We start from the raw sequence: 18,188 nt of genomic DNA on the forward strand, positions 1-18,188 counted from the left end.
GGGTGAATTCGCAGTTCAATCAACTGTTTCAACAAAGGCCGCCGCAGAATCAATAGATACCACCCCCAAAGTCGTCTTTGGAAGCCATAGTGGAAAGGCTAGCCAATAGTACTGAGAAATTCCAACAAAAAACTGACATGCATTTGCAGGAGTTAGATAAGCAAGTGAGCAAATTTGTAACGCCCTGTACCCGAGACCGTTGCCGGAGTCGAACACGAGGTGTTAACGGGCTTAATTCATTACTTAAACAGCTCAAACAATTTATTTTTAAAATTTCCAGTCAAGCTGGCAATCTGCGTCACAGTCGCTTAAAAATTCATATCTTGAGTTCCGAAACTCAAAATCCAATTCCGTAAATTTTTCCTGAAACTAGAATCATATATCTATTTACTAATTTTTTTCTAGAATTTTTGGTCGGGCCAGTTAGTACAGTTTATTAGTTAAAGTCTCCCCTGTTTTAGGGTTCAACTTCTCTAACCTCTGTGTATTACGAATCAGATTTATCCCTGTACAGAATTTCAATGACTATGCCGTTTGTTTCTCTTAAAATTAGACTCAATAAGGAATCTTTAAATATAAAGAATGACTTCTAATTATTGTTTTACAATTTATGGTGAATTCTTAAAGTCAGAATAGGGGATACAAAGATCACTCTGACCCTGTTCCAGCAAAACTTAAATATCTCACAAAATATAACTCATATACCTGTTTTGTTCCATCCATATGAAAATAGACTCATCAAGATTCAATTTAATAACTTACTCATCATTTAATTCCATTTCTACTATTTTTAGTGATTTTAAAATTCACATCATTGCTACAACAATATTCTGTTTTATAACAAATTTCACTTTACTATAGATTTCCATGGACTAAATAGCATTTTAAACATACATAACATCAAATATAACTTAGATTGGCCATTCCAATGGCTAATCATTTACAAACCCCTTTCTTGCCAAACTATAGCCATATCATAAGATCATTTACACAAAGTGAGTATTTTTCCATACATGCCACATTCAAAATACACAAGCCATTTTACCAATTTAGGCCTTTGGATAGTGTGGACGAATCTTCGACCTATCCCAATTCTCAAGCCGGCTTGTCAAAAACTACAATGAATGAAAAGGAGGGGGTAAGCATAAATGTTTAGTAAGTTCAAATGCAAATAGCAAGTAACATAATCATGCAATTCCACATAAAAAATCATTTGCATAAACAACACCAAGACATTCATGTTTCATTTGCATTTAATATATTTCTACGATTTCATCATACCAAGTTCTCAACCCGAGGATTTAAGCACATACCTGTCAAATTTTCTCATTTACCACACTTACCAATGTCACCTTCGTTTTAGGCATTCTTCTCATTCACTTAAGATTCACCCGTTGAACACATCAGAATATAATTCGAATACGTGGATTTCATGAACGTAAGTGCCATACCCGCAGCTAGGCAAACTCAATAGCATGCGGAACTTATGTATCCAAGCTACCATGTAACCCGCCCATAAGTGAACTCGGACTCAACTCAACGAGCTCGGGCGTTCGCATCCATAAGTGAACTCGGACTCAACTCAACGAGCTCGGATGCCTAGTTACAACTCACGAACTCGGACTCAACTCAACGAGTTCAGAACTCAAATATCCTAGTGACATATCACTTGTATTCTAATCTATTCCTAAGGTTCAAACAGGATTTTTCCTCGATCTCACATCTTTTCCGTCTTCCACGGAATATCGGAGCCGATACTCGGTGATAGTTCATACTAATCAAGTAATTCACATAATTACATATTATTCAACAATAACCACAAAACATAGCATTTCATGATAATAATAAGCATCATATCATATAAACAACATTAAATTGCTCAAAATGACAATTATGTTACTACATTTACACATGAACTTACCTCGATACAAAATTATTAGCAATCGAGCCTATTCTTCGTAAACTTTGTTTTTCCCTCGATTGCGACTTGAATCTCATTTCTCTCGATCTATAATGCCAAATTAATCTTATTTAATACATACATTCATCAAAACAACATTTCATACGAACTTTTGCAAAATTACATTTTTGCCCCTAAACTTTTGCATAATTACACTTTTGCCCCTAGGCTCGGGAATTAAACTTCATCCCTTATTCTTATGTTTTATGACATGCTGATCATTTTTCCCTTCTATAGCAACATCAAATTCACACTCTTACATGCACTTATGACTATTAGGTATTTTTACTGATTAAGCCCTTTTACTCGTTTTCACTTAAAACTGAGTAGTACAAGTTGTCTAACATAATTTAAAACCTCATATTCTATCATAAAACACCAAAATACACAAATTTCACCTATGGGTATTTTTCCAAATATGAACCCTAGGTTGAATTATTGCTAGCATAAGCTTAATCGAGCTACCGGGATTCTAAAAACGTAAAAAAACATTAAAAACGGGGCTTGGAATCAATTACTATGGAGCTTGGAAGCTTGAAACAAACCCTAGCTATGGAGAACCCTTGAAATTTTGGCCTAATGAAGAAGATGGCAAAAAAATTGGCTTTTAATTTTGTTTTCAATTCATTTTAATAACTAAATGACCAAAATGCCCTTCCTACTAAACTTTCAAAAAAATTCCATCCATGTCTAATTTTTGGCCATAGACTTAGAAATTGGTCAAATTGCTATTTAAGACCTCCTCATTAATATTCCAAATCAATTTCATACTAAAAACTCCTAGAATGCAAGTTTTGCAAATATTCGATTTAGGCCCTAATTTCAATTTAAGCACTTTAGGCATAGGATTTCATCACGAAATTTTAACACAATCATGCAATCATATCATAAACATCAAAATAATTATAAAATAGTTATTTCTATCTCGGATTTGTGGTCATGAAACCACTATTCCGTTTAGGCCCTAATTCGGGATATTACAACTCTCCCCCTTTAAGGATTTTTGTCCTCGAAAATCTTACCAGTAAACAGGTGTTGGTGTTGGTTTCTCATAGTTTCCTCAGGTTCCCATGTAGTCTCTTCTACCCCATGCTTTTCCCACTATACTTTCACGAGAGCGACACTTTTATTTCTTAGTTGCTTGACCTCTCGAGCTAAAATCTTAATCAGTTCTTCTTCGTAAGTCATATCTGGTCGTAGTTCAATTTCTGTCGGTGAAATTATATGTGAGGGATCCGAACGATACCGACGTAGCATAGATACGTGGAAAACATCATGCATCCTCTGTAATTCAGATGGCAATGCTAACCGATAAGCTACTGGTCCAATTCTTTCAATTACTTCATACGGTCTAATAAAACGCGGACTTAACTTGCCCTTCCGTCCAAATCTAAGGACTTTCTTCCATGGAGACACTTTCAAGAATACCTTATCACCAACTTGAAACTCGATTTCCTTTCGTTTCAAATCCGCATAAGATTTCTGTCTATCTAAAGCAGCTTTCAAACAATCTCGAATCACTTTCACCTTTTCTTCGGTTTCTTTTATTAGATCAACTCCATAAATCTGATTTTCCTTGAGTTCAGTCCAATACAATGGCGTCTGACATTTACGACCATACAATGCTTCATAAGGTGCCATCTTCAAAATCGTCTGATAACTATTATTATAAGCAAATTCTACCAATGGTAAGTACCTTTCCCAACTACCTTGAAATTCTAATATGCAACATCTAAGCATGTCTTCAAGAATCTGAATTACTCTCTCTGATTGTCCATCAGTTTGTGGATGAAAGGCAGTGTTGAAATTTAACTTCGTACCTAATGCCTCTTGCAACTTTTGCCAAAATCGTGAAGTAAATCTCGGATCTCTATCCGAAATGATTGACAAAGGTATTCCATGAAGTCTAACAATATCACGGATATACAATTCAGCCAACTTATTAAGAGAATAATCCGTACGTATCGGAATAAAATGAGCCGATTTAGTCAGTCTGTCAACTATTACCCAGATGGCATTTTTCTTCCCCAGAGTTAACGACAACCCTGATACAAAATCCCAAGTAATCCGATCCCATTTTCATTCAGGAACCATGATAGGCTGGAGTAATCCCGAAGGTACTTGGTGTTTAGCTTGCGCTTGTTGACAAACTAAGCACTTTGATACAAATTCGAAAATATCTCTTTTGATTCCACTCCACCAGTACATTTTCTTCAAGTCATTACACATTTTCGTACTGCCCGGATGAACAGCCAAACAACTATTATGTGCTTCATGCAAAATCTTTTTAATAAACTCGTCATTTTTTGGTACACAAATCCAGTTTTTAAACATTAAGCATCCATCAGAACCGATTCTGAAATCTGATCCCGTATCAGCTTCACACTGCTTTCTCTTGGCTTGCAAATCTTGATCATTTTTCTGAGCTTCACAAATCTCTTGTAAAAACATCGGTCTTGCTCTTAACTCTGCTAGACTCGAACCATCATCTGATACCTTCAACCTAGCGTTCATAGCTTTCAAAGCAAATAACGACTTTCTGCTCAAACCATCAGCAACCACATTCGCTTTTCCCGGATGATAGTCAATAACAAGCTTGTAATCTTTCAACAACTCCAACCACCTTCGCTGTCTCAAATTCAAGTATTTCTTTGACATCAAGTACTTAAGACTTTTGTGATCTGTATATACTCGGCACTTTTCACCATACAGATAATGTCGGCAAATCTTCAAAGCAAACACTATAGTAGCCAATTCCAAATCATGAGTCGGATAATTCCTTTCGTGAGATTTTAACTGTCTCGAAGTATAAGCCACCACTTTTCCTTCTTGCATAAGTACACATCCTAAGCCATTTCGAGAAGCATCACTATACACCACAAATTCTTTACCTGATTCGGGTTGTACCGATACTGGTGCTTCAGTTAATAACTTTTTCAATTCTTTAAAACTCTGTTGACATTCTTCCGTCCAGTCAAATTTAACATCCTTTCGGAGTAGTCTAGTCATAGGAGCAGCAATCATAGAAAATCCATTTACAAACTGCCGATAATACCCAGCTAGCCCCAAGAAACATCCAACCTCGGTTACATTTTTCGGTGGTTTCCAATCAACAATGGCTGAAATTTTACTAGGATCAACCCGTATACCATCACCTGAAACAATGTGACCTAAAAATCCAACTTTCCGAAGCCAAAATTCACTTTTACTAAACTTAGCATACAACTGCTTATCTCTCAAAGTTTGCAAAACTATCCTCAAGTGCTCAGCATGCTCTGTCTTATCTTTTGAATAAATTAAGATGTCATCTATAAACACCACAATAAATTTGTCCAAGTATGGCCAAAATATGCGATTCATTAAATCCATAAACACAGCAGGAGCATTTGTCAACCCGAATGACATAACTAAAAATTCATGTGACCGTACCTTGTTCTAAAAGCAGTTTTAGGCACATCCGACTCTTTTACTCACAGCTGGTAGTGCCCAGATCTCAAGTTAATCTTTGAAAACAATGTCGCTCCTTTTAGCTGATCAAGCTAACCATCAATTCTTGGCAACGGATACTTGTTTTTGATTCTCACCTTGTTTAATTGTCGATAGTCAACACACAATCTCATAGAACCATCCTTCTTTTTCACAAATAACACGGGAGCACCCCAAGGTGAAAAACTCGGTCTCACAAAGCCTTTATCAGTCAACTCTTGCAACTGCGAATTTAATTCTTTCAACTCTGCTGGTGCCATTCTATACGAAGCAATCGAGATCGGAGCTGTTCCCGGTATCAAATCAATACCAAATTCTACTTCCCTGACTGGAGGCAAACCCGGTAATTCTTCTAGAAGTACATCCGCAAATTCACACACAACCGTCACTAATTCAACTTTCTTTTCAACTTCTTTTGTATTAATTACATACGCCAAATAAGCTTCATAACCCTTTCTCAAATATCTCTGAGCCGACATCGAAGAAATCATACTAGATAATGCCCCTGATTTGTCTGGTTCAACCCGCAGAATTTCACCACTTTCACACTTTAATTTTATAACCTTTTCTTTGCAATTTACTATAGCATCATGCAATGTCAACCAATCCATACCCAAAATAACATCAAATTCATAAAACGGCAACAACATCAAGTTGGCCGGAAAGTAATGACCCCGAATCATTAAAGGGCATTTCTTGCATACTTTACCAACTATCACACATTTGCCTAACGGATTCGACACTCTAATCATAAATTCTGTGTTCTCAACAGGTATATTCATACTAGACACCAATTTCATGCATACATATGAATGAGTAGAACTGGGATCAATCAAAGCAATAACATTAACATCATAAAGAGAAAATATACCAGTAATCACGTTGGGTGATGAAGCATCTTCACGTGCCTTTATAGCATAAGTTCTAGTTGGATCCCTTGCTTTAGATTTAGCTACTGAATCTCTGGCTACATTCTTGCTGCTTGCTTCATTTCTAGCTTTTCTCGGATATCTTCCCCTCGAGTCTGCACCACTAGCTTTTACACTCTAAAATTTTTCTTTCTCGACTCTCGCTGGGCAGTCTCTAATAAAATGATCCGGAGAACCACACCGAAAACATTCATTCGCTCTACATGGGCCAAAATGATTTCTACCACATCGCTAGCACTCGGGCTTAACAAATCTCGTATTTCCCACACTAGCCGCAGAAGTAGTCTGAGATTTAGGATCCACATTTTGCTTCTTAAAATTTCTAGTCTCAGCCTCTATTTTTTTCTTCTCTTTAAGTAGTTCTTCAGCCTTGCAAGCTCGATCAACCAGTACTACCATTTCTTTTAATTCAAGAATCCCAACAAATACTTTGATGTCTTCATTAAGTCCCTCTTCAAATCGTCTACACATTGTAGCTTCTGCAGGAATATATTCTCTAGCATACTTACTCAACCTGACGAACTCCCTTTCGTATTTAGTAACTGTCATGTTCTCCTACTTTAATTCAAGAAACTCTTTACGCTTCTGATCAATAAATCATTCACTGATGTATTTCTTCTGAAATTCTTCTTGAAAGAACTCCCAAGTTATTTTCTCTTTCGGTAATACTGAAGTCAATGTCTTCCACCAATGATAAGCTGAATCCCTTAACAGTGATATAACACATTTTAAGCATTCCTCAGGTGTACAAGACAATTCATCAAATACCCGAATAGAATTCTCAAGCCAAAACTCTACTTTCTCGGCATCATCATCAATATTTTCCCTGAATTCTTCGGCCTCTTGCTTACGGATTCTATCAACTGGAGTTCTGTGAAATTTCATCAGATCTACGCTTTGAGACATCGGGGGTACAGGTTGAGGAATCGGGGGAGGTGGGGGAGGTTGTGCATTCGGGTTCGTACGAACGAACTCAGTATACCAGGCATTCATCATTTGGAGAAAGGCTTCCCGAGCCCCTTCTCCTCCTCCTTAACCAACAGTAGGAGGTGGATTTTCAGTTGGTACCGCCCCTTCAGTCGGAGCTAGTGCATTACTCTCTACATCATTAGCCGCAACTCGATCGGGATCCATTTACTATAAAAAAAATCATTTAAAAGGTTAGAAATCGTCACACTATCACAATATATATATATGGCATGTATAGCAAAACCCGTACATACAACACATTAGTCCGAGAATCGACTAAACCTGCTCTGATAGTACCAAATGTAACGCCTCGTACCCGAGACCATCGCCGGAGTCGAACACGAGGTGTTAACGGGCTTAATTCATTACTTAAACAGCTTAAACAATTTATTTTTAAAATTTCCAGTCGAGCTGGCAATCTGCGTCACAGTCGCTTAAAAAATTCATATCTCGAGTTCCAAAACTCGAAATCCAATTCTGTAAATTTTTCCTGAAACTAGACTCATATATCTATTTACTAATTTTTTTCTAGAATTTTTGGTTGGGCCAATTAGTACAGTTTGTTAGTTAAAGTCTCCCCTGTTTCAGGGTTTGACTTCTCTGACCTCTGTGTATTATGAATCAGGCTTATCTCTGTACAGAATTTCAATGACTATTTTGTTTGTTTCTCTTAATAAAGAATGAATTCTAATTATTTTTTTACAATTTATGGTGAATTATTAAAGTCAGAACAGGGGATACAGAGATCACTCTGACCCTGTTCCACCAAAACTTAAATACCTCACAAAATATAACTCATATACCTGTTTTGTTCCATCCATATGAAAATAGACTCATCAAGATTCAATTTCATAACTTACTCATCATTTAATTCCATTTCTACTATTTTTAGTGATTTTTCAAATTCACATCATTGCTACAGCAATATTCTGTTTTATAACAAATTTCACTTTACTATAGATTTCCATGGACTAAATAGCATTTTAAACATACATAACATCAAATATGACTTAGATTGGTCATTCCAATGGCTAATTATTTACAAACCCTTTTCTTGCAAGCCATAGCCATATCATAAGATCATTTACACAAAGTGAGTATTTTTCCATACAAGCCACATTCAAAATACACAAGCCATTTTAACAATTTATGCCTTCGGATAGTGTGGACGAATCTTCGACCCATCCCGATTCTCAAGCCGGCTTGTCAACAACTACAATGAATGAAAAGGAGGGGGTAAGCATAAATGCTTAGTAAGTTCACATGCAAATAGCAAGAAACATAATCATGCAATTCCACATAAAAAATCATTTGCATAAACAACACCAAGACATTCATGTTTCATTTGCATTTAATATCATTCTACGATTTCATCATACCAAGTTCTCAACCTGAAGATTTAAGCACATACCTGTCAAATTTTCTCATTTACCACACTTACCAATATGTCACCTTTGTTTTAGGCATTCTTCTCATTCACTTAAGATTCACCCGTTGAACACATCAGAATATAATTCGAATACGTGGATTTCATGAACGTAAGTGCCATGCCCGCAGCTAGACAAACTCAATAGCCTGCGGAACTTATGTAGCCAAGCTACCATGTAACCCGCCCATAAGTGAACTCGGACTCAACTCAACGAGCTCAGGCGTTCGCATCCATAAGTGAACTCGGACTCAACTCAACGAGCTCGGATGCCTAGTTACAACTCATGAACTCGGACTCAACTCAACGTGTTCGGAACTCAAATATCCTAGTGACATGTCACTTGTATTCTAATCTATTCCTAAGGTTCAAACGGGATTTTTCCTCGATATCACATCTTTGCCGTCTTCCACGGAATATCGGAGCCGATACTCGGTGATAGTTCATACTCATCAAATAATTACATAATTACATATTATTCAACAATAACCACAAAACATAACATTTCATTATAATAATAAGCATCATATCATATAAACAACATTAAATTGCTCAAAATGAAAATTATGTTACTACATTTACACATGAACTTACCTCGATACAAAATTATTAGCAATCGAGCCTATGCTTCGTAAACTTTGTTTTTTCCTCGATCGCGACTTGAATCTCATTTCTCTCGATCTATAATGCCAAATTAATCTTATTTAATACATACATTCATCAAAATAGCATTTAATACGAACTTTTGCAAAATTATATTTTTGCCCCTAAACTTTTGCATAATTACACTTTTGCCCCTAGGCTCGGGAATTAAAATTCATCCCTTATTCTTTTGTTTTATGACATGCTGATCATTTTTCCCTTCTATAGCAACATCAAATTCACACTCTTACATACACATATGACTATTAGGTATTTTTACCGATTAAGCCCTTTTGCTCGTTTTCACTTAAAACCGAGTAGTACAAGTTGTCTAACATAAATTAAAACCTCATATTCTAACATAAAACACCAAAATACACAAATTTCACCTATGGGTATTCTTCCAAATGTGAACCCTAGGTTGAATTATTGCTAGCATAAGCTTAATCGAGCTATCGGGATTCCAAAAACGTAAAAAACATTAAAAACGGGGCTTGGAATCACTTACTATGGAGCGTGGAAGCTTGAAACAAACCCTAGATATGGAGAACCCTTGAAATTTCGACCTAATGAAGAAGATGGACAAAAATTGGCTTTTAATTTTGTTTTTAATTCATTTTAATAACTAAATGACCAAAATGCCCTTCCTACTAAACTTTCAAAAAAATTCCATCCATGTCCAATTTTTGGCCATAGACTTAGAAATTGGTCAAATTGCTATTTAAGAGCTCCTCATTAATATTCCAAAGCAATTGCATACTAAAAACTCCTAGAATGCAAGTTTTGCAAATTATTCGATTTAGGCCCTAATTTCAATTTAAGCACTTTAGGCATAGGATTTCATCACGAAATTTTAACACAATCATGCAATCATATCATAAACATCAAAATAATTATAAAATAGTTATTTCTATATAGGATTTGTGGTCAGGAAACCACTATTCCGTTTAGGCCCTAATTCAGGATATTACAACTCTCTCCCCTTTAAGGATTTTCGTCCTCGAAAATCTTACCGGTAAACAGGTGTGGGTATTGGTTTCTCATAGTTTCCTCAGGTTCCCATGTAGTCTCTTCTACCCTATGCTTTTCCCACTATACTTTCACGAGAGCGACACTTTTATTTCTTAGTTGCTTGACCTCTCGAGCTAAAATCTTAATAGGTTCTTCTTCGTAAGTCATATCTGGTCGTAGTTCAATTTCTGTCGGTGAAATTATATGTGAGGGATCCGAACGATACCGACGTAGCATAGATACGTGGAAACATCATGCATCCTCTGTAATTCAGATGGCAATGCTAACCGATAAGCTACTGGTCCAATTCTTTCAATTACTTCATACGGTCTAATAAAACGCGGACTTAACTTGCCCTTCCGTCTAAATCTAAGGACTTTCTTCCATGGAGACACTTTCAAGAATACCTTATCACCAACTTGAAACTCGATTTCCTTTCGTTTCAAATCCGCATAAGATTTCTGTCTATCTAAAGCAGCTTTCAAACAATCTCGAATCACTTTCACCTTTTCTTCGGTTTCTTTTATTAGATCAACTCCATAAATCTGATTTTCCTTGAGTTCAGTCCAATACAATGGCGTCTGACATTTACGACCATACAATGCTTCATAAGGTGCCATCTTCAAAATCGTCTGATAACTATTATTATAAGCAAATTCTACCAATGGTAAGTACCTTTCCCAACTACCTTGAAATTCTAATATGCAACATCTAAGCATGTCTTCAAGAATCTGAATTACTCTCTCTGATTGTCCATCAGTTTGTGGATGAAAGGCAGTGCTGAAATTTAACTTCGTACCTAATGCCTCTTGCAACTTTTGCCAAAACCGTGAAGTAAATCTCGGATCTCTATCCGAAATGATTGACAAAGGTATTCCATGAAGTCTAACAATATCACGGATATACAATTTAGCCAACTTATTAAGAGAATAATCCGTACATATCGGAATAAAATGAGCCGATTTAGTCAGTCTGTCAACTATTACCCAGATGGCATTTTTCTTCCCCAGAGTTAACGGCAACCCTGATACAAAATCCATAGTAATCCGATCCCATTTCCATTCAGGAACCATGATAGGCTGGAGTAATCCCAAAGGTACTTGGTGTTCAGCTTGCACTTGTTGACAAACTAAGCACTTTGATACAAACTCAAAAATATCTCTTTTGATTCCGCTCTACCAGTACATTTTCTTCAAGTCATTATACATTTTCGTACTGCCCGGATGAACCGCCAAACAACCATTATGTGCTTCATGCAAAATCTTTTTAATAAACTCGTCATTTTTTGGTACACAAATCCAGTTTTTAAACATTAAGCATCCATCAGAACCGATTCTGAAATCTGATCCTGTATCAGCTTCACACTGCTTTCTCTTGGTTTGCAAATCTTGATCATTTTTCTGAGCTTCACAAATCTCTTGTAAAAACATTGGTCTTGCTATTAACTCTGCTAGAATCGAAACATCATCTGATACCTTCAACTAAGTGTTCATAGCTTTCAAAGCAAATAACAACTTTCTGCTCAAAGCATTGGCAACCACATTCGCTTTTCCCGGATGATAGTCAATAACAAGCTTGTAATCTTTCAACAACTCCAACCACCTTCGCTGTCTCAAATTCAAGTCTTTCTTTGACATCAAGTACTTAAGACTTTTGTGATCTGTATATACTCGGCACTTTTCACCATACAGATAATGTCGGCAAATCTTCAAAGCAAAAACTATAGTAGCCAATTCCAAATCACGAGTCGGATAATTCCTTTCGTGAGATTCTAACTGTCTCGAAGTATAAGCCACCACTTTTCCTTCTTGCATAAGTACACATCCTAAGCCATTTCGAGAAGCATCACTATACACCACAAATTTTTTACCTGATTCGGGTTGTACCAACACTGGTGCTTCAGTTAATAACTTTTTCAATTCTTTAAAACTCTGTTGACATTCTTCCGTCCATTCAAATTTAACATCCTTTCGGAGTAGTCTAGTTATAGGAGCAGCAATCATAGAAAATAAATTTACAAACCGTCGATAATACCCAGCTAGCCCCAAGAAACTTCTAACCTCGGTTACATTTTTCGGTGGTTTCCAATCAACAATGGCTGAAATTTTACTAGGATCAACCCGTATACCATCACCTGAAACAATGTGACCTAAAAATCCAACTTCCCGAAGCCAAAATTCACTTTTACTAAACTTAGCATACAACTGCTTATCTCTCAAAGTTTGCAAAACTATCCTCAAGTGCTCAGCATGCTCTGTCTCATCTTTTGAATAAATTAAGATGTCATCTATAAACACCACAACAAATTTGTCCAAGTATGGCCAAAATATGCGATTCATTAAATCCATAAACACAGCAGGAGCATTTGTCAACCCGAATGACATAACTAAAAATTCATGTGACTGTACCTTATTCTAAAAGCAGTTTTAGGCACATCCGACTCTTTTACTCGCAGCTAGTAGTACCCAGATCTCAAGTCAATCTTTGAAAACTATGTCGCTCCTTTTAGCTGATCAAACTAACCATCAATTCTTGGCAACGGATACTTGTTTTTGATTGTCACCTTGTTTAATTGCCGATAGTCAACACACAATCTCATAGAACCATCCTTCTTTTTCACAAATAACACACGAGCACCCCAAGGTGAAAAACTCGGTCTCACAAAGCCTTTATCAGTCAACTCTTGCAACTGCGAATTTAATTCTTTCAACTCTGCTGGTGCCATTCTATACGAAGAAATCGAGATCGGAGCTGTTCCCAGTATCAAATCAATACCAAATTCTACTTCCCTGACTGGAGGCAAACCCGGCAATTATTCTGGAAATACATCCGCAAATTCACACACAATCGGCACTAATTCAACTTCCTTTTCAACTTCTTTTGTATTAATTACATACGCCAAATAAGCTTCATAACACTTTCTCAAATATTTCTGAGCCGACATTGAAGAAATCATACTAGATAATGCCCTTGATTTGTCTGGTTCAACCCGCAGAATTTCACCACTTTCATACTTTAATTTTATAACCTTTTCTTTGCAATTTACTATAGCATCATGCAATTTCAACCAATCCATACCCAATATAACATCAAATTCATCAAACGGCAACAACATCAAGTCGACCGAAATGTAATGACCCCGAATCATTAAAGGGCATTTCTTGCATACTTTACCAACTATCACACATTTGCCTAACGGATTCGACACTCTAATCATAAATTCTGTGTTCTCAACAGGTATATTCATACTAGACACCAATTTCATGCATACATATGAATGAGTAGAACTGGGATCAATCAAAGCAATAACATTAACATCATAAAGAGAAAATATACCAGTAATCACATTGGGTGATGAAGCATATTCACGTGCCTTTATAGCATAAGTTCTAGTTGGATCCCTTGCTTTAGATTTAGCTACTGAATCTCTGGCTACATTCTTGCTGCTTGCTTCATTTTTAGCTTTTCTCGAATATCTTCCCCTCGAGTCTGCACCACTAGCTTTTACACTCTAAAATTTTTCTTTCTCGATTCTCTCTGGGCAGTCTCTAATAAAATGATCCGGAGAACCATACCGAAAACATTCATTCACTCTACATGGGCCAAAATGATTTCTACCACACCACTGGCACTCGGGCTTAACAAATCTCGTATTTCCCACACTAGCCGCAGAAGTAGCCTGAGATTTAGGACCCACATTTTGCTTCTTAAAATTTCTAGATTTTCTTGATTGCTGTGAGAATGAACTGCTTGTCGGTCTTTTCTTCCAATTTCTAGTCTCAGCCTCTATTTTTTTCTTCTCTTTAAGTAGTTCTTCAGCCTTACAAGCTCGATCAACCAGTACTACCATTTCTTTTAATTCAAGAATCCCAACAAATACTTTGATGTCTTCATTAAGTCCATCTTCAAATCGTTTGCACATTTTAGCTTCTGCAGGAATATATCCTCTAGCATACTTACTCAACCTAATGAACTCCCTTTCGTATTCAGTAATTGTCATGTTCCCCTGCTTTAATTCAAGAAACTCTTTACGCTTCTGATCAATAAATCTTTCACTGATGTATTTCTTCTGAAATTCTTCTTGAAAGAACTCCCAAGTTATTTTCTCTTTCGGTACTACTGAAGTCAATGTCTACCACCAATGATAAGCTGAATCCCTCAACAATGATATAGCACATTTTAAGCATTCCTCAGGTGTACAAAACAATTCATCAAATACCCGAATAGAATTCTCAAGCCAAAACTCTACTTTCTCGGCATCATCATCAATATTTGCCCTGAATTCTTCGGCCCCTTGCTTACGGATTCTGTCAACTAGAGTTCTGTGAAATTTCATCAGATCTACGCTTTGAGACATCGGGGGTACAGGTTGAGGAATCGGGGGAGGTGGGGGAGGTTGTGCATTCGGGTTCGTACGAACGAACTCAGTATACCAGGCACTCATCATCTGGAGAAAGGCTTCCCGAGCCCCTTCTCCTCCTCCTTGACCAACAGTAGGAGGTGGATTTTCAGTTGGCACCGCCCCTTCAGCCTGAGCTGGTGCATTACTCTCTAATCATTAGCCGCAACCGGATCGGGATTCATTTACTATAAAAAAATCATTTAAAAGGTCAGAAATCGTCACACTATCATAATATATATATTTTGCATGTATAGCAAAACCCGTACATACAACACATTAGTCCGAGAATCTACTAAACCTGCTCTGATACCACCAAATGTAACGCCCCGTACCTGAGACCGTTGCCGGAGTCGAACACGAGGTGTTAACGGGCTTAATTCATTACTTAAACAGCTCAAACAATTTATTTTTAAAATTTCCAGTCAAGCTGGCAATCTGCGTCATAGTCGCTTAAAAATTCATATCTTGAGTTCCAAAACTCAAAATCCAATTCCGTAAATTTTTCCTGAAACTAGAATCATATATCTATTTACTAATTTTTTCTAGAATTTTTGGTCGGGCCAGTTAGTACAGTTTATTAGTTCAAGTCTCCCCTATTTTAGGGTTCAACTTCTCTAACCTCTGTGTATTACGAATCAGATTTATCCCTGTACAGAATTTCAATGACTATGCCGTTTGTTTCTCTTAAAATTATACTCAATAAGGAATCTTTACATATAAAGAATGACTTCTAATTATTGTTTTACAATTTATGGTGAATTCTTAAAGTCAGAATAGGGGATACAAAGATCACTCTGACCCTGTTCCAGCAAAACTTAAATATCTCACAAAATATAACTCATATACCTGTTTTGTTCCATCTATATGAAAATAGACTCATCAAGATTCAATTTAATAACTTACTCATCATTTAATTCCATTTCTACTATTTTTAGTGATTTTTCAAATTCACATCATTGTTACAACAATATTCTGTTTTATAACAAATTTCACTTTACTATAGATTTCCATGGACTAAATAGCATTTTAAACATACATAACATCAAATATAACTTAGATTGGCCATTCCAATGGCTAATCATTTACAAACCCCTTTCTTACCAAACCATAGCCATATCATAAGATCATTTACACAAAGTGAGTATTTTTCCATACATGCCACATTCAAAATACACAAGCCATTTTACCAATTTAGGCCTTTGGATAGTGTGGACGAATCTTCGACCTATCCCAATTCTCAAGCCGGCTTGTCAACAACTACAATGAATGAAAAGGAGGGGGTAAGCATAAATGTTTAGTAAGTTCAAATGCAAATAGCAAGTAACATAATCATGCAATTCCACATAAAAAATCATTTGCATAAACAACACCAAGACATTCATGTTTCATTTGCATTTAATATATTTCTACGATTTCATCATACCAAGTTCTCAACCCGAGGATTTAAGCACATACCTGTCAAATTTTCTCATTTACCACACTTACCAATATGTCACCTTCGTTTTAGGCATTCTTCTCATTCACTTAAGATTCACCCGTTGAACACATCGGAATATAATTCGAATACGCGGATTTCATGAACGTAAGTGCCATACCCGCAGCTAGACAAACTCAATAGCCTGCGGAACTTATGTAGCCAAGATACCATGTAACCCGCCCATAAGTGAACTCGCACTCAACTCAACGAGCTCGGGCGTTCGTATCCATAAGTGAACTCGGACTCAACTCAACGAGCTCGGATGCCTAGTTACAACTCACGAACTCGAACTCAACTCAACGAGTTCGGAACTCAAATATCCTAGTGACATGTCACTTGTATTCTAATCTATTCCTAAGGTTCAAACAAGATTTTTCCTCGATCTCACATATTTGCCGTCTTCCACGGATTATCGGAGCCGATACTCGGTGATAGTTCATACTCATCAAGTAATTCACATAATTACATATTATTCAACAATAACCACAAAACATAACATTTCATGATAATAATATGCATCATATCATATAAACAACATTAAATTGATCAAAATTAAAATTATGTTACTACATTTACACATGAACTTACCTCGATACAAAATTATTAGCAATCGAGCCTATTTTTCGTAAACTTTGTTTTTCCCTCGATCGCGACTTGAATCTCATTTCTCTCGATCTATAATACCAAATTAATCTTATTTAATACATACATTCATAAAAATAGCATTTAATACAAACTTTTGCAAAATTACATTTTTGCCCCTAAACTTTTGCATAATTACACTTTTGCCCCTAGGCTCGGGAATTAAACTTCATCCCTTATTCTTATGTTTTATGACATTCTGATCATTTTTCCCTTCTATAGCAACATCAAATTCACACTCTTACATGCACTTATGACTATTAGGTATTTTTACCGATTAAGCCCTTTTACTCGTTTTCACTTAAAACCGAGTAGGACAAGTTGTCTAACATAATTTAAAACCTCATATTCTATCATAAAACACCAAAATACTAAAATTTCACCTATGTGTATTTTCCAAATATGAACCCTAGGTTGAATTATTGCTAGCATAAGCTTAATCGAGCTACCGGGATTCCAAAAACGTAAAAAAAAACATTAAAAACGGGGCTTGGAATCACTTACTATGGAGCTTGGAAGCTTGAAACAAACCCTAGATTTGGATAACCCTTGAAATTTCGGCCTAATGAAGAAGATGGACAAAAATTGGCTTTTAATTTTGTGTTTAATTCATTTTAATAACTAAATGACCAAAATGCCCTTCCTACTAAACTTTCAAAAAAATTTCATCCATGTCCAATTTTTGGCCATAGACTTAGAAATTGGTCAAATTTCTATTTAATACCTTCTCATTAATATTCTAAAGCAATTTCATACTAAAAATTCCTAGAATGCAAGTTTTGCAAATTATTCGATTTAGGCCCTAATTTCAATTTAAACACTTTAGGCATAGGATTTCATCACGAAATTTTAACACAATCATGCAATCATATCATAAACATCAAAATAATTATAAAATAGTTATTTCTATCTTGGATTTGTGGTCACAAAACCACTATTCTGTTTAGGCCCTAATTCGAGATATTATAAAACTCACGCTCAAGGTTAGCCGTTTGGAGTCCCAAGGTAAGCTGCCATCCCAAACTGAGCCAAACCCTTGACACAATGCAAGCGCTATGATACTGAGGAGTGGGAAGGTTTTGGAGCCCATACCTGACACGAATCGCGGCCACGACACTAGTTGCGCCACGACTCTAGTTAAGATAGAGATAAACTCGACATGGAGGGTCCAATAGAATCAGCACCTGAAAAATCATTTGTAGTACAACCTCTGTTTCCCGAAAGACTTGTTCAATATAAGGAGT

Source organism: Gossypium hirsutum, chromosome A09 (genome assembly GCF_007990345.1).
Source record: "Gossypium hirsutum isolate 1008001.06 chromosome A09, Gossypium_hirsutum_v2.1, whole genome shotgun sequence".
In the NCBI taxonomy this organism is placed as follows: domain Eukaryota; kingdom Viridiplantae; phylum Streptophyta; class Magnoliopsida; order Malvales; family Malvaceae; genus Gossypium; species Gossypium hirsutum.